Source organism: Dromiciops gliroides, chromosome 5 (assembly GCF_019393635.1).
Source record: "Dromiciops gliroides isolate mDroGli1 chromosome 5, mDroGli1.pri, whole genome shotgun sequence".
Classification (NCBI taxonomy): domain Eukaryota; kingdom Metazoa; phylum Chordata; class Mammalia; order Microbiotheria; family Microbiotheriidae; genus Dromiciops; species Dromiciops gliroides.
In genome coordinates, this window is record NC_057865.1 from 113,774,259 (window position 1) to 113,796,370 (window position 22,112).

Below are 22,112 nucleotides of genomic sequence, written 5' to 3' on the forward strand. Positions count from 1 at the left end.
GCCAAAAGATGAGCACCAGTAGCAAGAGGAGGTGTGTGTGTGTGTGTGTGTGTGTGTGTGTGTGTGTGTGTGTATGGGGGGGCGGGGTGCAAGCCTGGGATACCTACAGACTTGATCATCAGACTCTGAGCGTTGACTGTATATGGCAAAAAGAAGGCAGTTATAGATTTCGTCCATTCATTCATCAAATAAATCCTTATTAAGCACCAAAACCCAAGCACTGCTCAGCAATAGTGATACAAAGATATGCCCGAGATCAGTTTCTTCATCTGCTAAATGGGGATAATAATAATAATAGCACCTACCTCACAGGGTTGTTGTGAGGATCAAGTGAAATAATAATTATAAAGCACTTAACACAGTGTCTGGCACATAGTAAGAGCTATGTAAATGTTTAACATTGTTGTTGTTGTTATGGTCATCATCATCTGACCTGTACTGTATACCTTTAGGCAAGTCATACCTCTCTGAGTCCCACTTTCCTCATTTGTAAAATGGGGGTATTAATACTTGTATCTCTATCAGAGAGGAAGTATGGAGTAGTGGATAGAGAGTCAACCTTGGAGTAAGGGGACTGACATCCTTCCTCTGATACAAACCACAGTGTAGAACAGTGGAAACATGGAGAAGCAGATTTGTCGTGTGTGTGTGTGTGTGTGTGTGTGTGTGTGTGTGTGTGTGTGTGTGTGTGTGTGTGTGTGTATACACCATAAAGACTGGAGTTCAAAACCTGACTCTACAACTTATTACCTGAGCGATCTTAGCAAGTCACTTTAACTGTCTGGGACTCAGTTTTTTTATCTGTAAGATCTGAGAAGTGGACAAGATGGCCTCTAAGGTCCCTTCCACTTCCAATTCTATGTTGTCTTTTTAAATTCTATGTTTTTATTCAGTCATTTCAGTTATGTACAACTCTTCATGACCCTATTTGGAATTTTCTTGGAAAGAGACTGGAAGGGTTTGCTATTTCCTTCTCTAAGTCATTTTACAGATGAGGAAACTGAAGCAAATGGGATTAAGTGACTTGCCCAGGGTCACACAACTCATTGACAATGTGGCTGGATTTGAACTCAGGAAGATGAGTCTTCCTGACTCCAGGTTTGTGACCCTCTATGCATCATGGCACCATCTAGCTGCCCTCTAACTCTATGATCTAATGGCTTCATGATCCTGAACAAATTACTTCACCTCTAGGTGCTTCAGACAATCCTCTAAAGTCTAAACAGGAAAGCAGGTGCCAATCTACATTGAGAGTGGGGGTTTACACCAGAAGCTCCCTACATTAATAAAATTATAGGTCTAGTCCAATCCTTGTATTACCTACTTCACAAAGTTCTCATGAAGAAAATGTTTGTAAACATTAAAGCACTTTATAAATGGGAAATTAAAAAAAATTTATTCCAAGTCTTTGTCCTCACAGAGTTTACAGACCAGTCAGAGAAATAAGACACATATGCACATAACTAGAATACAAGAGAAACATGAGAGTACAATGAGAGAGGCACAAAAAGTACTGTGTTCATTTTTGAGCCCTATGCTTTGGAAAGGATTCAGACAAGCCAGTCTATCCTTGGAGTTAAGAGGGAGTTTCAAATCTTGCCTTAAGCCAGGTGTTCTTACCTTGGGATCCAAGAAGCTCATTGAAATATTTCAGGGGGTGCATGAACTTAGATGGAAAAATACACCTTTATTATGATATAATTTCCTTTGTAATCCTATGTATTTTAATTTCTTTTTGTTTTGGGGGGATTTTGTGTATTTTAATTTATGCAAGGGATCCATGGGCTTCATCAGATGGCCAAAAGAGCCCATAACATACATGAAAAAGGTTAATGTCCTTTGCCTTACCATGATCATTTAAAAAACTAGGGATGTTTAGCTTGGAGACAAGAAGAGATGTGTAATATGCTTGCTGTTTTCAGATATTTGAAGGATTGCCATGTGTACAAGGGATTAGGTGTGTTTTGCTTCTGCTCCACAGGGATAGAATCAGGACCAATGAATGGATGGTAACTACTGGGAGGCAAGATTTCAATCCAATATAAGGTAGAACTTCCTAACAAGAATGTTAGTGTGGTAAGAGCATTGCAACTGGATTCAGAAAAACTGGATGGGAGGTCTTACTGTGCTATACACCAGCCCTGTGACTCTGTGGAATTAATTTCATCTGGGTCTTAGTGTCCTCACATTGCAAATGAAAGTGTTGCATTAGATGATTTCCAGGGTTCCTTCCAGTTCTTTTGGTCTATGGACCTATAATAAGAGTTGTCCCAAAGTAGACAGTGCTGTCTCTTGAGATATGAAGTTATCTGCAACTCAAGAAATTCAAACCAGATAGTCAATTGTCCGGGATATCAGCAAGGGGATCTGTAATTCAGGAAAGGTTTAGAAAAGACAACATCTGAGGTCTGAAGTAACAAATGTTATGTTGGAAAAAAACCCAAGACAAGTTATTTCTATGACCCCTTCCAGCTCTACCGGTCTTTAAATTATTGACTGGAAGGGGTCATAGAAATAACTTGTGTCAAATGGAGAGCCAAGAGGTAGGTACATGTAACTGGAAAATGTTTTCTTCTTGTGGAACAGCTTCTGCTTCTAAAAGTCTATGATTCTATGGATTTCAGCAGTACTAGAATGAGTTAAAACTTTCCTTAAAGGCACACAGTGTTGATATTGGATTGATGAGGGGCAGTAAAATAGGTCTGTACTTGGTAAACAGGCAGCTAGGTGGTACAGTGGATAGCACACTGGACCTGGAGTCTGGAAGACTCATCTTCTTGAGTTCAAATCTGCCCTTAGACACTTACTAGCTGTGTGATCCTGGGCAAGTCTCTTTACCTTGTTATCTCAGTTTTCCCATCTGTCAGATGAGCTGGAAAAGGAAATGGCAAACATCTCTAGTATCTTTGACAAGAAAAGGGGTCGTGAAGAGTCAGATATGACTGAAAAATGACTGAACAACAAATATTCTCTGGTCCTTTTGGACAGCTAGGTAGCACAGTGGATGAGCTGGGCCTGTAGTCAGGAAGATTCATCTTCCTGAGTTCAAATATGGCCTCAGACACTTACTCGCTGTAAAAGGAGCTGGACAAAAAATGGCAAACCACTCTGGTATCTGCCAAAGAAACCCCAAATGGGGTCACAAAGAGTCAGGCACAACTGAAACAAACGACCGAACAATAACAACAAAGTTCATAGAATTGTAGACTTTCTGAGTTGGAAAGGACCTCAATTAGAGCATAAGCTCTGTGAGAGCTTTGTATACAATAGATGTTTGATAAACATTTGTTGAATTGAACTGAATTTGAGATAACATATAGCTATTACTAACCATACCTCAAATTATTACCCCTTTGATAACCTTCCCAACAAGTAGATTACAGATTTCTGCTTGAAAACTTCCAGAAATGGGGAATTCACTACCTCTTGAGTCAGTTCATTCCATTTTTGAATAGCCCTTATTGCTAGGAAAATTTTCATCACGTTAAGCTGATATCTTCCTCTCTGGGGCTTCCAAGAATTGGTCTTAGCTTTGCCTTCCAGCAGTACAACCAGCCTAATCCCTCTTCCACAAGTTTATGATTTAAAGATTGGTAGAGCTGGAAGGGTCTATAGGTCTATAGAAATCAACTCATGTTAAGTGGAGAGCCAAGAGGTAGGTGCATGTAATAAGGAAATCACTTTTCTGCTTGTGGATCAGATTCTATTGGTTCTGTTTGCACTGGAGCATAGCAGAAATGTGCTAACTGTCATTAAGAGTATCCGAGGGGGGGGGCAGGTAGGTGGCACAGTGGATTCAGGAGGACCTGAGTTCAAATCTGGCCTCAGACACTTGACACTTACTAGCTATGTGACCCTGGACAAGTCACTTAACCCCCATTGCCCCACAAAAAAAAAAAAAAAAAGAGTACCTGAGGAGGGCAGCTGGGTGGTTCAGTGGATAAAGCACTGGCCCTGGATTCAGGAGGACCTAAATTCAAATCCAGTCTCAGAAACTTGACACTTACTAGCTGTGTGACCCTGGGCAAGTCACTTAACCCTCATTGCCCTGAAAAAAAAATGTATGGAGGGCTGGTAGGGTTTTTCAGGGACCTAAAAAGAGCATGTTATATTTGTGTTTCTTCCAGTACCAACTATTACCTATATGTGGACAATGTGCAAATTGGTCTCCATCCTAGAGGAAGAGAAAGAATTGCCAAAAGCTAGAAAGTTGTGGGGAAAACCTGAAGAAGACCTCCGGAAGACAGGTGGGCAGGTTTTTTTTATTTTACTTTTTAAATCACTTCTGCCAAAGGATGATAGGGGATTTACAAAAGGAAGGTAGCCTTGAAAAGTGAAAATATGGCCCAAAAGATAGTATCTGAGAATAGGATTGGGATTTCTAGACTATAATAGGAACTTTTGGCCAAATATAGTAGATAGCCAGCTAACAAGGGACGATGAAAACATATTTGCTTGGAGTCTTGTGAATCTGGTCAAAAGGTGTTTAAATTGAAAACATAGAAGGAAAGAGAGAACTATCCACATAGATTTGCCAATCTTGGTACCATGGAGAATAGCAGGTACTCCAAAAGAATAGTTAAGGAGAGAACCAGTAATTCATGGGAGATTATATCCAGTAAGACAAGCAGGAATAAAACCCACAGCTTAAAATATCATACAAAACTGTACAACATATGGATAATAAACAGGATGAACTACAGAAGAGTAGGAGGTGTATCTGGCTTCTTAGGAATAACAGATTAGGGGGGTCAGGATTTATAGTTAGACTGTAGTTCTGGAAAGTCAGGCCTTATTTAAAAGGAACAGAATAGATAAAAGGGGAGGTAGGATAGCCTTATAGATTTAGGAGAACTGTAGTATGTGAAGAAATAGGAGAAATATGATGGAAAATATTTGGGTGAGAGTCCATGGAGATGATAGTTTTATCAGAATATATTATCATACTAGGGAATTTCAGCTATCTGGAATGAGAAATTCATGACTTATCAATGATATATCATCCTTCAAAGGGGAGGAAAAGAAAAGGATACTGATATTTATTATCTGATTCAAACGAACAAGAAGGACCTGGTTATTGAAGTAGAAATGACAGGGACTTTTGACTGAGTGACCATTTAATATTGAGCTCATGGTGGAGAAGAAAGACAATCATAGCCCAACATTCCCCCTAGAGTAGATTTCAAAGATTTTAAAAAACAGATAGGTTTGATGATTGGCCTAATATTGGTTTAAGTGGGAATTGAGTTCTGAAGACATAAATAGAAATTGTTCTTACGAGATGAAAAATAACTACATATCAATATGTTGTTTGTGCATATCTATCATCTATATATATATGTATGATTGCATAAGGAGACAGATATATAGAGGTATGTACAGAATATCAAAGAAAGGGCAATATAAGATTAATACAGGGGCTAATGGCATTAGTGTTAAAGGCCAGAATGAATTAAGACTTCAGATTAACACTAAAGACAGACAGCCAAAAAAACTATGTTGGGGGCAAAAACAGTGTCAAAGAAGGGAGGTGGAAGCAGTTGAGGTTGCATGGCACAGTGGCAATGGAAGGCAATGAGATCATTAAAGTATTCCTCCCTTGCTTTGCTTCTGTTTTCTCTTGGAAAGATAATGACTATTGACTGGGAGGAATGGTACTAGGATTTAATATCTGAAATAAATAAGGAGATGCATCTAACTGCTCTCAATGATTGCAAGTCACCATTTCAAGGCTTGAACAACATCACACCTGAGGATACTGAGAGAACTGACAGATGTGACTGCAGAGCCAGTGTTTGGGATCTTCCAAAGATCATAGGAGCTTAGGTGAGGTGCCGAAGTAATAAGAGAAGGGGCAAATGTCCTGATTTTCAAAAAGGGGAAACAGGCAAGGTCGGTAAGCTATAGGCATCTGAACTTGACTTTTAAGACATTTAGAAAAGAGAGATTGATCACTAGAAGTGAGAATGACTTCATTAGGAATCGGTCATGCCAGACTAAGATTTTTTTTAAAAAAACACTGTAGCTAGACTTGTAGATTCAGAAAGGCCTCAAGATTGGTCAAAAGAACTGAACGTTGAACCTTGAGAAGATAAGCCTATTGTTTCAAGTGTTTTAAATTGTTTCAAGAGTTTAAAAGGTTGCCACATGAAAGAAGGACTAAAATGGTTTTTTATTGCCCCAGAGGACAGAACCAAGAACTATGGGTAGAAGTCGCTGAAGAGATTTAGATTTGTTGTAAAGAAAAACTTCTTCACAATTATAACTATTTGAAAATGGAAGAGACAGCCTTGAGTTATTTCCTCCCTACTGAATTGTTTAAAGTTAGACAACAATTAGCCAGTGATGCTGGAGAAGGGGATTTTAGTCAAGTGTAGATTGGATTCCAAATTACCTTCCATCCCATAAATTCTATGGGGTCGAAGCTCTAATTTTACAAATGAGGAATTATGAACTGAAAAAGTGAGATCACAGACCAGGATAACACATCTATTGGGCAATAGCTGGACTTAGAATTGGGAGTAGATTCCCAAATCTCCTGATTATCAACTCAGTCCTCTTGCTATGTTATAAAAGGTGTTTGTTTAGATGCAGAAATGGTAGTGCCAACATACTTCTGTTCTCCTTCAGGGTTTATCTTATGACCAATGGCAAGCATGTATGAGATGACTGTCTGTGATTAAAGAAGAGTCTGTGGCCATGAAACAGTGCAAAGCTAATTATCTCAATCATGAGATTGAACCCATGACCTTGACCTGGTTTAACTTGGCTTGTGGTTAAACTGACTCAGCTCAACTATCCCCACCACTGTGAAAGCACATGCCCTATTGATGGTTGGTCAGTAGCATCCTCCTTTATACAAAATTATTATTCTGGGAAGAGGTTAGGAGGTTGTCTTGACTGTGAGATCACTTTTAAAAAATCTAAAGTGGTCTGGATACTGGACCTGGGACATAAGTTATAGTTGACCTCATTTGCTGTGACTCATATTCACAATAGTTTTTATGTGACTGGAATTTAGAAGCAGTGACTTAGCTATTTTGGCTGTGTTCAAATGTCCCTCACTCAAATGGTAAGACTGTATTTTAATGCTTACTGTAACCTGATAGGGATAGTATCATAGCTGAGAACTAGAGGGAACTTTAGAGGCCATCTAGTCAAACTCCCACATTTTACAGATGGGTAAACTGAGGCCAAGAGAGGTTAAGTGACTTGTCTAAAGTCACAAAGGTAATGTTAGAGCTTGGATTCATATCCAGGTCCTCTGATTCTAAACCTAATGCTCTTTCCACATGATGCTTGACAGGTGAGGGTAAGGATGGGGAGGGGGAGGGGTATTACATATTTAGTTAATTTCATTTCAATTTTCCCTATTGTCTGACCATTTCCTCCTCACCATCCTCCTTTGCTGCTCTGAAGAACTTTTCACCATGGTACCATTCTGTCCTGATCAATGATGCCCTCTTCAAGGTTGCTACTTCAGGAATGCCTTGGCCATCATACTTCACTTTCCTTTCTGTTCTCTGGACATCTTCTGCTTGCTGAGTTTGGCCACACAGGTATATCCTTTCCTCTACCTTTTTCTAACCACCCCCTTCCCATTTCTGGAACCCAGATCAAAACAAGCCTTCCATTGTTCCTGAATGGAATATGTCAATTTATTCTCATATAGTCTCATTCTCCATCATCAAAGGGCTGCTCTCTGGACGCTATTCCCTTTGTGTCTTGTCACTCCCATTAGAATATAAGCTTCTTAAGAGAAGGAATGGTCTTTCCTTTTGTATTTGTATCCTCAGCTCTTATTACAGTGCTTAATAAATGATTTTTCATTCATACATGCATGCATTCATTCATCTGGTTTAAGCCAGTGAACTAAGTCCCTACTTTGTGCAGATGATCATTGCTTTAAGAGTTCAGAGTAGATACAAAGGTGAATGATAGTCCCCCTCAATGATATTACAGTTTAATATAGGGTACAACACATGCAAATAATCAGAGTCAGATCCAGTTTGAATAATGAACACCCTGAAATGGTAGTATGCATTAAAATTCATACTATTTGAACTTATAATTATGTAAAATAAGATCATTGGTTATAGTACAATGGAAATATGCTGTGTGAATTCAAATAATGCTACCACTTTGGAGGAATCCATATCGACACTAATTAGGACCTGGTTATTCAGTATGAAATGGGACACATAAGTATAAAACAAAAGTACAAAGTACTGTGTGTAGTTTTGAGAAAGGAAGACTGGTTTTGGCTCAGCTAAATGGGCCCCTTTACTGTGTGATGTGATGCAGCTGACAAAATGAGACTTGGGTTCTCACCTTGGCTCTGTCACAAATTAGTTATGTGACCTCGGGCAAATCAAAGATTTGATGGGTTCTTGATTTTTCTCATCTAAAATGAGTCAGTTAGACAGGATAATTTCTAAGGTCCCTTCCTGCTCTAAGATTCCAGGACTGTGTCTACTTTTTTTCATTTCCCTTAAATTCTTTCCTTCTCCCTTAAGCTCTGCCCTAACATATTGCTCCATATATCTGAGCCCTGTTACACTTTCCTTTCCCTCACCCATCCCTGTGCTCTCCCTGTTGATCACATTTGGGCTTTGCATCCTTGCATTTGTCTTGTCTTCCTTCAGATCAATTTCACAATGCTCTCTCCCTCTCCCCAGACAGGATTTTATTATGTTAACTGGTTTTCTCTGCCTTATCCCATTGCCTCATCTTCTAACCTCTTAAGTATTCTTATCTATAGTTCCCTATTTGTGCCCCTATTTCAAATCATTATCGCTCCTTCTCAGTTTGTCACATTGGTTTTCTTTGGCTCTCCATTCTGCATGGCTTTGTCATTGCCACATCTTAATTCTCACCCTTCTCGGCTTTGCCCATCTTATACAGAAATCAGTCTTACAATTTCCTCACTCCTCTGTGCCACAGCAAAATGACTCTCTATTCCCAGTCTGGTTTCCCAATCTCTCTGCTGAACAGCTGAATGGTCTTTCCCACTTGGATTACTGTGAATAAAAACACTAAAAAGTCGGTCTGCTTCATCTTTTACTCTTGTACAGTTCCACCTACTCTGGCTCTATCTCCCAGCTCGTAATGATTGCCTTCTGTGGTATCAAATGTTTTCCTCTGGTCCTCATATGTCTTCCTATGGATATGATGCTACTGGCTCATCTGTGTCTTTGTTTGGTCTGCTCCCCAAGGAAGCATTTCCCCATCTGTGAAATGGGGATATTATAAGGATGGATGAGTAAATGTCTGCAAAGCAATCTGAGTTCTTTCAGATTAAGGTGCTGGGTAAATAATTGCATCATCTTTATAGCCCTCATAATTTAAAAACATCAAACTGGGGTGACTTTTATTATTATTATTATTATTGTTATTGTTATTTTCTAAATTAGCATAGTTGAATCTGGTCTTAATATATTATAAGAATAAAGGTTTCATTATTGAAATATGTTCTAACAATATATTGTTGGTATAGAAATTTTTTGGTGATACAAATATCTAAAATACCACTTCCTGATTTGATATTAGGTTATAAAACAGAATAATGAGTCAATTTCTCTGGGTCTCAGTTTCCCCATCTGTAAAATGCTGAGCATGGACCAGATGGTCTCTAAAATCCCTTCCTCACTTTCATTCAGTGACTTTAAGATCCTGTCTAATACAAATCAACTCACACTAAGATGTACTCCTTTTGATTGTTTAATTAACTGGAATATTTATATTTCTCTGATAACTTAGAATATCCCTTCTTCTCTTTGAAAGTGATATTATCATCATCATGACCACTACTATCAATCCATCAACTTGGCAACAAGTATTCGAAAAGTGCCTACTATGTGACGGGCAAACCACGATCATTCTGCCTTTGTCAGCGTCCCTATTTCAGTCTTTTTTCCTCTCCTTTTTCATCTACTCTTCTTGGTGAAATATATAATGATGTGGTCGTGAAAGGGAAGAAAACTCTAATCCTGCCTTGAAAAAAATGTTGACAGTCGCTGAAGTGGAAGAGGTAGATTTGAAGCTTCGTTTGAGAAGAAAGATGAAGTCCCAGAGGGAGCAAGGTGGTATAACAGGTGCACTTGGAGTTAGGAAGACCTGAGTGATAATTCTGGGACGCTTCCTAGTTGTGTGACCCCCAAGCAAGTGACTTAGGTGCTCCCAGCCTCAGTTTCCTCATCTGTAAAATGGGGATAAAAATGGCACCTACCTTACAGAGTTCTTGTGAAGATTAAATGAGATAGGGGGGCAGCTAGGTGGCACAGTGGATAAAGTACCGGCTCTGGATTCAGGAGGACCTGAGTTCAAATCCGGCCTCAGACACTTGACACACGCTAACTGTGTGACCCTGGGCAAGTCACTTAACCCCTATTGCCCCCGCAAAAAAAAAAAGATTAAATGAGATAAGAAATGTATTGTTCAGTCCTTTTTTTAGTTGTGTCTGACTCTTTGTGACCTCATTTGGTATTTTCTTGGCAAAGATACTGGAGTGGTTTGCCATTTCCTCATCAAGCTTGATTTATGGATGAGGAAACAGAGGCAAACAGGATTAAGTCACTTAATCAGTATCACATGGCTAGGAAGTATCTGAAGTCAGATTTGAACTCATGAGGATGAGTCTTCCTGTCTCCAGTCCCAGAACTCTATCTATAGTAATTTGAAAACCTTAAAGTGATATATAAACCTTAACTACTATTATAATAACAGTTTTGGTTATATAGGAAGAAACATACTAAGTAATGGCAAAGGAATGCTTATACAGAGAACCTGGTACCACAGTAAAACAAATGAAACAATCCCTTCACAGAGACCTGTATTAGATGAGAGAATTATCTCCTCAGGGGAGAAATAGGGGTTCTATCACTCAGGCCCTTTAAAACTAAGCTAGACTAGAAAGCAGGCATTATGATTACATATTGGTTATAGAGTCCCCACAGCACAGGCCAATGAAGGACAAAACACAGATTAAGTCATTGTCCTGGCCCTTCGGGCTTGAAGTCTGTGTTGCCTGGACAACACAGTTTAGCCGTTAAACACCAGACTATGTATGAGGTCTCTGAGGTTCTAAGTTTCAGGGTTTGGAAAATCATGGTAAAGATCAAGTAAAGAAGTGGAGAATATGAGCATTCTGGGGTGGGGAGGGGCTGCTAGATAAATCAGGCTTGACCAGAAGTGAAGGACTGTAGGGTCTGGGTGAGAGTAGCTAAAGTGGTAAGGTGGAGGACCGGACAAGGATGATGCCCAAGGCAGTGAAACCACACGAGTTTATGACTGCCTAACAAAGCATCAAAGTGATCAGGAAAATGAGATTACTTGAACCCTTCTCGTTGAACTAAACCTAGTCTCAGGCTAAGGAAACAGGCCTGGTCTGGAGAATCTGCAAGAGAAACAATTCTCTTCTAGGATACTGGTGTGGAGAGCTAGAAGGAAGGAGAGAGGTTATAACAACTTTGCTTTGTCTCCTCACATAGGCTGAGACCTGTTGGGATGTTTAAGCAAGGTATAGAGCACATTGTCACAAAGTAAGATTAGATTTCCAAATGAGAGCTAAACCAAGGCCTATTGGATCATACCTATGTTAATCCAGCCCAGCATCCTGTCTCTGACACTGATATAAAGACTCAGTTTGTGGGAGGGCATGATTGCTTTCCACACTCTAAAGGTCAGGGGTATTAGGTTAGGGTAAGTGATTCTTTAATTCTCCAACTACCTACTGTGAACTTGTCACCCAATTGATTGAATTTCTGCCTATATGACTTCATGGAAGGTAAAAAGTATCTTAAATTCACCACTTGCATGGTGGGGAGATAGTTTGGGATAGTGGAAAATGGTCTCCTCTTAGAATTAGAAGACCCAGGCTTGAGCTCCTCATATTTAGTAACTGTGTGACTAATATGGGTAAGTCATTTAACCTCTCTCAGTTTCCCTCAATTTCTTCATTTGTAAAATGGAGATAAAAGCATCTGAACTACTTGCCTCCTGGGACTTTGGTGAAGAAAGTGCTCTGTAAGCTCTAAAGTCCTTTAGAGAAGGGCAGTGTAGTATGATGAATAGAGACTTTGTCTTGGAGTCAGGTTCAAGTCTTGCCTCTTGAATATTGACTGTGTGGCCCTGGGCAATTCACTTGTCCTCTCAGTGCCCCCAGGTAAGTCTCTAAGACTATAAGTTCTAGAAGCATCTAAATCTATATCTGTTGAGGAATTTTTCTTAGTTGGAGTTCCTTACACCAATGAAATCATGACTGGTTTAAAACATCCATCCATCCATCCATAATGTATCCATCCATCCATCCATAATATATCCATTCATCCACTTATACATTCATGCATCCATCTATCCATCTATCCACATATGTAGAGGGTGTCCCAAATATCCTGTTACAGTTTTAAGCTATAATTTTAAGCAATTAAAACTTAAAATTGCACTTAGACTTTTGGGAAGTCCTTTATATATATATATATACACATATGTGTAATATATGTATATATGTGTATACACATACATACACAAAAGCCCTATAGAAATGTGAGATATGATCCATATTTTCTGGAACTTACCCTAAATTTCCTTACTTCTAGCTTCAAAGGGTGCTCCCCAGAATTGTTTTGGAATAACCTAGGTGCAGATGGAAGACTGTAACACCAGGCAGGAAACAGACCTGCCTTTGGGAGTAGGACTGGAGACACCATTCCCTGGGGCATTTATCCCTTCACCCCATGGCATTCTCATTGCTGGGGAGGATGTCCCAGCTGAGCCAAGAAAAGGGAGGAAGATGGTGAGTAGGAGGAAATTAGAGGAAAGACAGATGGGCTGGATAGTCAAACTTGAATTTTATAGAGGAGTCAGGGAAGAATTGCTGGGCCAATTTGAAGAGGGGGAACAATGGGGACTGGGGGATGAGGTATATATATATGTGTGTGTGTGTGTGTATGTATGTATGTATATATATATACATATATATATATATCTTCATATACATAAATGTATATCTTTAGCAGCAGTATTCTGAGAGAAAAGGTTGCAGTGGGCAAGAGAAGATCTGCCTACAACAGAAGCAGGGGAGGAATCCATGTTAGAAAGAGTACCAGGCAGAGTCAGAAGCCCTGGAGTCCCAGCTTCCCCCTTTGCTACTAATGAGAGTTGGGCAATCTAGGACTATTCACGTTACCTCTTGGACTCTAATTTCCCACCTCTGTCAAATGCTTATTGTTGTTCAGTCATTTTTTAGTTGTGTCAGACTCTTCATGACCCCATTTGGGGTTTTCTTGACAAAGACACTGGAGTGGTTTGCCATTTCCTTCTCCAGCTCATTTTACAGATGAGGAAACTGAGGCAAACAAGGTTAAGTGACTTGCTCAGGGTCACACAGCTAGGAAGTGTCTGAGACCGGTTTTGAATTCAGGTGCTCCTGAATCCATGGCTAGTCTTCTATCCACCTTGACACCTAGCCGCCCTCTATCAAATGGAGACTATAATGTTTGCTTTGATGTCATAGGGTTGTTCAATGGAAAGTGGTTTGTAAACCTCAGATTGCTATAGATGGTGAGCTCTTATGGTCTCTGAGATCTCCCCAGTCCTAAACCTACGTGGGTCTACAGTAACCTTCCTTCCCTCCTTTTAAAGTTGTTGTGAAGCTCCAGTCCAAAGGGCATAAGAAAAGGCTGCAAACACTTAAAGAGATAAAAAAAAGTAAGGCACGAACTCTCTCACCATCACCACGACCATGGCTGCTATTATCTTGGGGACCGCACAATCATTGCACTTCTCTCCCTCGGGTTTCAGGTAGTGCCACACCCCGCAGACTCCTGAGAAAACTATATAATGACACTTCCCTTTTGAAGCTTACACTCTCATTGGAAGGAGGGTGGAGATCCTGAGAGAAACCAAAGCTCTTAGGATCTATTTCCCTCTCCAATGAGAGTGTAAGGTCTGTGGGAGCCGGATCAGTGTAGAGTTTTACATACAGTGGATGCTTGAGAAACATGTATTGAACTGGACTGAATTTGAGACAACTTGTAAAGAATGAGTCATCAGCAAGCAGGCTAAGGGAACATCACTCAGTGGAAAGAATGCTGTTTTTTGAGGCAGATGATCTGGTCTGTCCCTTGCTATATGTGTAACATTGGATAAGTCACTTCAACTCTCTTGCCCTCAGGCTACTCATCTGTAAAACATGAGGATATTGTAGTAGATGACCTCTAAGGTCCTTTCCAGTTCTGAATCTTTGAGCATTTGAGTTAATCAATAGAACAGGGAATTGGAAGCTACCAATAAGTTAGTTCATAAGGCTACTAATAAGTCAGTTATTTAGAGTGTGACCTGAGATAAGTTAATAAAAGGTCCACATGCCTCAGTTTACCCACCTGGTCAATGGGGACAATAAAACTAACACAGCTCCTAGTTCTGGTGTCAGAAGTATTCCACTTAAGGATACTGTACATTGTCAAAGAAATGCAAAAGACAGAAACGGCAGCATTTTCTCACATCCTAAATGTGAGGAGGAGGCAAGAATAAAGCTTCACTCTGGCTGTGTCTATAATGAATTATCCATTTAGGTCACATTTGGTATCTAGCAACACTGCAGCAAACAGCTCGACCAGTTGAGGCAAGCAAGGGTACAGTGGCCTCTTCTGTGTCTATGCTTTGGGATGGTTCACCAGCCAGTCTGTAGCTCTGACTCACTAGGCTGGGAGGCCAGCACCTTCTCCTAGGTATGTGGCACATTAATGTTTAAAAAGCTCTCTGCATTCCTTTTGAGACTGCACCTGTTTAACACTGAAAGAGGTAGGAGTGAATGTCACTATGGAGGGCTGATTTGGTTAGTCAGTACTCAATTCTTTCTGTTCTCTCCTCTTTTCTTGATAGTAGCAAAATGGAATCTTTCCCAGGGGCTGCCTATCTCCTTCCTGGATGGGGGTGGATTGTCATGGGGAGGTTTAAGTGTGCAATATTTTCTCTGGGTCACTGCCCTCTCCTCCCTACCCTTTTCCTCTGGAGATTTAATCAGCTCCGTGTTGTGATAACAATTAGCTCACTTTTTAGACTAGGGCAATATAATGGCCCCTGAGGTCTACTTGATCTCCTCCTCTGCTATTTTATAGAGTTTATATCAGATGAAAAGTTAGCAGTACAATCACAATAACAGAGCTCCCACTTAGGAAAATTCCTAACATCCAAGTAGAATTTTGACTCTCTGTCCTGATTTCAATTTATGTTTAACTCTAGCTAAACCCTGGCTCCTTCATGTTTGATGCAAAAATCAGGATAAAGGATATATTTAGGCAAAGGAAGGGAGCAGAATATATTACAGTGTCCTTTACTGGACAGGCACAGAGGGGAAGTTGGGGAAAAGATCAGACTTTGTTGAGAATTTCCCCCAGCCCTTGAAGAGGTAGTACAGCTGGTATCTAGCTCGTCTTCTCCTTTGAGATATAGGTAGGGAAGGATGACCCTCCTCAATCTTTTCCCTTTTCCTTCTCTGATGAATGTCAGCCCTCTTTTCACTTTCTTCTTTGTCTCTCCTTTTCGTTTCTTCTTTCAATGTCTCCTTTCTTGTCTTGCCCCTCTATCCCCCTCCATTCTGCTCAGCTTAGCTTGGCACATCCTTCACAGGGCAGGGGAATGGGGTCTCCTTACTGTTCGGCTCTTGAAGTCTCCCTACTCTTTCCTCTCAAACTGTTTCTTTCAGACTAAGTCCCAAAAGATCACAAGTCCCCAATCATTCTCAGGGCTGGGAGGGAATACTTGTCTCTCAGAATTCCAAATCCCAGGCTGCCAGGCGGTTCTTGAATCCCTAATACACCTGTAAGGTAGATACTCTATGCAGAGGCAATCAAAGAAGAGCAACATGGCCCCAGCAGGGAGTGTTTCAGGCCCCTGTTCTAAGTCCGCAGCAGGGACTCTAGTAGGCAGCCTAGCCAGTGACCCGTGGTCTTGTGAGAGTCATAGAAAAGTATCTGAGGCCACATGGATGGATCTTTTCCATTGGCACATCTTTTTACCCTCTTTCCTTTCATTGTTTTCCCCAGCTATTTTCTTTCTCTTTCCCTCTCTCTTTTTCACTTCTCTCCATGACTCTTGTTGTTGTTGTCGTCATTGTCATTGTTGACTCTGCCTCACTTAAATGCCCTTCATGTGCAAGTCAAGACATCACCCTTGTGATGTTATTGTCCCCTTTGAATGAGGGAGAAACAGTAACAGCAACAAGGGTTCTTCATGAAGTTTCCACTCAGAGAGAAGGGTTCCCAGAGCAGGTTGTAACTTAAAAACCTTGTCCCACCTTTTTCTCTCTATGCCTCTATCCTTTTTGTGACCCACAAAGAAACTGCAGGCCTCCTTGAAGCCCTGTAGGCTGAGGAAGCTCCTCTAAGGCCAGGGAGCAGGTGTTCCCTCTGGGGGTGGACTCTGGGAAGGCCACGCTGTGTGGTCACACCTTTTACAACTTATTCACTGATTCCCAAGTCACTCCTTTCTCCTGATTCATCACTTCCTACTTCAGATGGGGTACAAAGATTCACAATACAGCTTTCTTGCCCTCCTTTGCTTCCTTTCTCACATGCTTCTCTCCAGGTTCTGTGAAAGAGATGCAGAGAACATGTCATCTCATGCCATCTCTGGCATTTAGTTTCCTTAACTGTTAAATGGGGGCGGTTAAGCTAGGTCAAGGCTTTCCAAATTGTGGGATATACTCCTCTTGGGGACAGTCACAGGATCCTTTCATGAGCATAAAATAGTGACTTATTGGATTTTTTTAGAACAACCTCTGAACAAATGCAACCACTTTTTACAATGAAGGCAAAACTGAAAAAACAAGGGGCAGCTAGGTGGTGCAGTGGATAGAGCACCAGCTCTGGATTCAGGAGCACCTCAGTTCAAATCCGGCCTCAGACACTTGACACTTACTAGCTGTGTGACTCTGGGCAAGTCACTTAACCCCAATTGCCTCACAAAAAACCCCAAACCTGAAAAAACACAAATGACTGAAAAGAGAATGAAAGAGAGAGAGATACAGAGATAGACAGAGAGACAGGGACAAAGAGAGAAAGAGACAGACACAGGGACATAGAAACAGAGCTTATGTATCAGTTCCAGGCACTCTCTCTGGCTGTGTCCCATGCCTGGAATGCTTTCCTTCCTCAACTCTAACTACTGACCTCACTGTCTTCCTTTACCAACTACTAAAATTGCACCTTCTACAGGAAGCCGTCCTCAGCTCTTCTCAATTCCAGTGCCTTGTCCCTTTCAATTATTTCCTGTTTATCCTGTATATAGCTTGCTATGTATATATTTGTTTGCATGTTGTCTCCCCCATTGGATTGTTAGCTTCTTGAGGGTAGGGACTGCCTTTTGTTTCTTTTTGCATCCCTAGTGCTTAGTAGAGTGAGTGGCACCTACTAGATGCTGAATAAACGGAGAGAGAGAGAGAGAGAGAGAGAGAGAGAGAGAGAGAGAGAGAGAGAGAGAGAGAGAAGTAATTACCTTGTTCTAAATTCTGGGATACAAAACAGGTCAAGAAGACCATTTTTACCCTCAAGGAGCTTATATTCTAAGGAAAAATGGAGGGCAAAGGGAAAAAAAGGGCAAGACAGTAGTTGAGGAGGAGAAATAATCCAGAGAGATAGTCTAGGAGTGAGTGGAATAAATGAATCATGGGGTCCTTCCTCAAATTGTCATTTTGCTGATGGAGTCACCAACAGTGGATAAAGTACCTCCAGATCTAGGTTTTTCCAGGGTGGCAGGTGAGGAGGAGAAAGGGGGCCTTCTTCTGGAGGGAGGAGGTAAATGTTCTCGTTCTCTCTCTCTCTCTCTCTCTCTCTCTCTCTCTCTCTCTCTCTCTCTCTCTCTCTCTCTCTCTCTCTCTCTCTCTCTTTTGCAGGGCAATGAGGGTTAAGTGACTTGCCCAGGGTCTCACACAGCTAGTAAGTGTCAAGTGTCTGAGGTTGGATTTGAACTCAGGTCCTCCTAAATCCAGGGCTGACACTTTATACACTGTATCACCTAGCTGCCCCCCGGGGAGGAGGTAAATGTTAATGGTGGTTCCAGAATATCCTGCAACAGGAGGGAGCAGAGCAAATGTTCTCTGCAGATATGGGACCCTCAGGGGCTTCCCATTCTGGTGTTGGCCTGGAGCCTCCCATCCCCCTACAGGAATGGGAGGGTCCTTGAGCCAGGGGCCAGGCTGAAGCTATACCATGCAGGGATATTTGAATAACCAAGGGCCTATCTGAGCCCACCTTTAGGAAATGAAGAAACAACCCTACCCTTGTCTGTAGAAGCCCAGCATCTTGAGAGGATGGGCTACTTCCTCTTTTTCCTTTGGAGGCAATGGGATACCATGGAAAGAATGCAATCAGAGAATCTAAGTTCAAATCCTGACTCTGCTGCTAGCCTTAGGAAAGTCATTGAGCTTCTCTGGGCCTGTTTCCTCAAGTATAAAATGAGGAAATTGTACTAGATGGTTCCTGAGTTCCCTTCTTTCTCCAAAACCTCTGATTCTGTGACAATGAAAGCAGTGCAGCAATTGCTTACATTATTTTTATATTTTATATTTATATTTTTATTACATTTTGAGATTCTGTGTATTTTAAAACCTCTTAGTTTTCCTTGAATAAAATACAAGCTAATGAGACTTTATGTAGATCACCGTATGAATGGTGTGGTGAGTATGGCAATCTTTTGTTAAAAAGTAGAGGATTGCTACATAAAATCTGGAAAAAACTAGGCTAGGTAGTCTCTAAAATTCCTTCTAGGACTAACATTGTGTGATTTCTGTGACCTTTGAGGTCAGGTGTGCAGAGCACCTCAAACTCTGTAGGTGCCAGATGTCACTATTACTGTTTAATTCTGGATACTTGGGTCTAGGCATGATGGAAAGGCCTTTGGTGAGTGGTAGCTGATAACAACAAGGTTTGTGAAAATTAGCAGACTTACAGCACCCTATTTCTATTCATTATCAGGGTCCTTTGACTTAGGACACCATGGGGCCAACTGCATCCTAGAAGCAACTTATTTTTCTTATTCTTGATGCTTTCACGACATCCAGTTGGGTTTTCTCATTTTCACTGCTAATGGAAATGTGCTAAGAGGTTCTACACTTGGGCTCTGACAGGATTTCCTGGAAGCATATTGTGGTAAAATATGAAAGTTTTTAACAGTCGGTTAGGATAAGTGAAAGACGCCAGTTTTTCAAGGACCACCCTTTTGGGGAGGAGATGAACAGTCTGCCTGCTGCGCATGTCAGACTGCCTGCCAGGTACAGTCCGCCTGCTGCGCATGTCAGACTGCCTGCCAGGTACAGTGCGCCTGCTGCGCATGTCAGACTGCCTGCCGGGTTTTTTTGACTTCCGGGGTGGAGAGAACGGGAGTAGCCTTTTTTTGCCGGCTTGGCGGGACTCCGGGCGGCGCGGCACAGACGGTCTGACTCACTCCAAAGGTGGCCTAAATCGGTTTGGTGAGTTTTTATAAGGAATATAGACAGCCTAGATTTAAGACGATTTGTACTGTATTTCTGTTTTCCTATCCTTCTAATCAACAACACCTTATATACAATAAAGGCTCTATCTAGAAAACCAGAAGCTTCTTCCATTTACTAGTCTGGGAGATGAATTAAGGGAAGGGTTAAGTAGGGGAGATTTATGATCTAATATCCAATTTTAAATCTCACAGTTTGGCGACCCCGAAGGGACCTTAAGGACCCTCCCACCCTCCCTAGTTTGGCCATAAGCCGGCTAATTCGGTGGATTTTCCAAATACCCCCCCCCCCCCCCCCCCCCCGCGGACTTTCCCTTTGTCTAATCTCCCTTAAAGACTTTAAGCCTCTAAAAGTCTTGCTTTAAACAGAAAAGCCAGCCCAGTTTAAAGGGCAAGATGCTCGAATATTCTACCATCCCTTTGATTTTTCTCATCGGAATGTATTGGGACAGCATAACATCCCGACTTAGAGGAATAGTTTATTCAATGGTCCTTCATAACATTATTGGTTTTTTCCTCATTCAGGCAGCAAAAAGTTTTTTGTATAATAGTATACGTGAGAATCTTTGGGAAAATACGTTTAATATAAGTAGAAATTTTATGCCTGCAATTGAAATACCTTTTAATACCACATCCATAGTTCATACGACTAAGGATTTTATTTTTTTTTGTTGTTTTTTTTTTGTTTTTGTTATTATCATTGTTTTTGTTATTATCATTGTTATGATGTGGGGGAAACTCTCACATATGGAGAGAGACCTCAAAATGGCTGTTTCTACTAGAGATGATCCAAGTTCAGAATCAGATCAGCAGAAACTACTCCCTCTGCAGGAAGCTATAGAACATAGTAAGAAGGGAGTGCCAATTCAAGTCAGAAAATATAGCCCCTTTAGACCAAGTGACTTGAGCGCATGGAAATCAATCATCCCTAGTTTTGAGAAAAATCCAAACACTGTAATTTCACAGTTAAGGACTATATTTAATGCATATCAACCCAGTTGGGCTGATGTTACTTGCCTTTTGGAAACTTTACTGTCCCCAACTGAGATTACAGATATTATCTCAGCAGGAAATGCCCTTGTTGCGAAAGGTAAGGCCGATGTGGAATGGCCTCTAAAGGATCCAGAGTGGAATTATAATGATGATAGGGATTTCCAAAGATTAAAAGATGCTAGAGAAACACTTCTGAAGGGAATGGAATCTTGCTCTAGAAAACCGGAAAACTGGCAGAAATTTTTAAGCCTACCTCAGGAGGCTAATGAAAGACCAAACAGATTTTATGATAGACTTTGTGAGGCCGCTAGACAGTACACCAGATTGGATCCAGTAGATTTAAGAGATTCCTGTATCATTCTCAACACATTTGTTTATAATTCACTGCCAGAAATACGCAGATACTTTCTGAAACAATGTCCAGACTGGAGAAATCTCTCAGTAGATAGAATTAAGGAACTTGCAAATTATGTCTTTGACTCACGTGAGGAAGATCCAGATCACCCTAAACAGAGCATTCTGGCACCAGCGATTCCTAGTCAGCCATGTGGACACCGGAACAAGGACACTAAGGTGTGTTGTTACTGTCGTAAGGAGGGGCATGAATTGAGAGAATGTAGGACTTGGAGAAGAAATTCTAATTCTAATTATAGGCGAAATCAAAATAGAAATAGATCTTTTTGGAGGAATACAGAAAGGCAGTACCAGAATAATGGTAACCAAGACCCCCCTCAGAAGAGGACACAGGAATGATGGTGTCTTGGGGAGGAATGGAACATAGATAATGAAAGCCATATATTCCCAGATCCAGATTTTTTGAATGCACTTGTGCCAGTCCATTCACCTCCCCAGAGTAATGAACCACATGTCACCTTAAAAGTGGGGGAGACTTATTATGATTGTCTGCTAGACACAGGAGCCTCTAAATCAGTATTAGTAAGCAAACCAGATGCTGGGTGTAGACCTGTAGGATTTTTGAATGTAGTGGGAGTCTCAGGAAAGAGCCAGAGAGTGGCAAAATTGAATCCTCGCATGGTATCTATGGGGCCCTTAACAGTGGAACATTCATTTTTACTCATGCCTGATGCCCCTGTAAATTTATTAGGTCGTGATCTCCTTTGCAAGCTTAGAGCAACCATATCTTGTGCTCCAGATGGGGCTGTCTCCTTACAATTGCCAGAGGATACTGTTCATTTATTACCAATTTTACTTACAGAAGCTCAAGGAACAGCAGGGGAGGTATCCAAAATCCCCTCTGACATTCCTGAGTCTTTATGGGCCTCATCCCCTAATGAGGTGGGGCTCCTTAAGTCTGCCATGCCTGTTACCTTTAAAGTTAAGGGGGGACCACCCCCCTCCATTCCACAGTATCCATTGTCTAGGGAAGCAATAGAAGGGATCACCCCTATAATTGAGGCTTTGAAAAGCCAGGGTATTATTATTCCATGTCATCACTCTCCATGCAATACTCCCATTTTGCCAGTTAAAAAACCCAAGCCTGGGCCAGATGGTAAACCTGTTTATCGCTTTGTGCAAGATCTTAGAGCGATTAATAATTATGTTATTCCTAGACATTCTATAGTCGCAAATCCGGCTATGATAATTTCCTCAATTCCCTATGAATCTACATG

General features: G+C 41.1%; 1 protein-coding gene across 1 annotated transcript in view; it reads left to right on the forward strand.

The window, feature by feature from the left end:
• The first annotated feature begins 4,198 nt into the window (after positions 1-4,198).
• The window catches only part of PLXNA4 (plexin A4), a 699,236-nt gene continuing 681,322 nt past the window's right edge, over positions 4,199-22,112 (forward strand). Inside the window, exon 1 of the mRNA XM_043965884.1 lies at positions 4,199-4,247. The gene's annotated coding sequence lies outside the window, so the exon portion shown is untranslated. The remainder of the gene's footprint in view (positions 4,248-22,112) is intronic.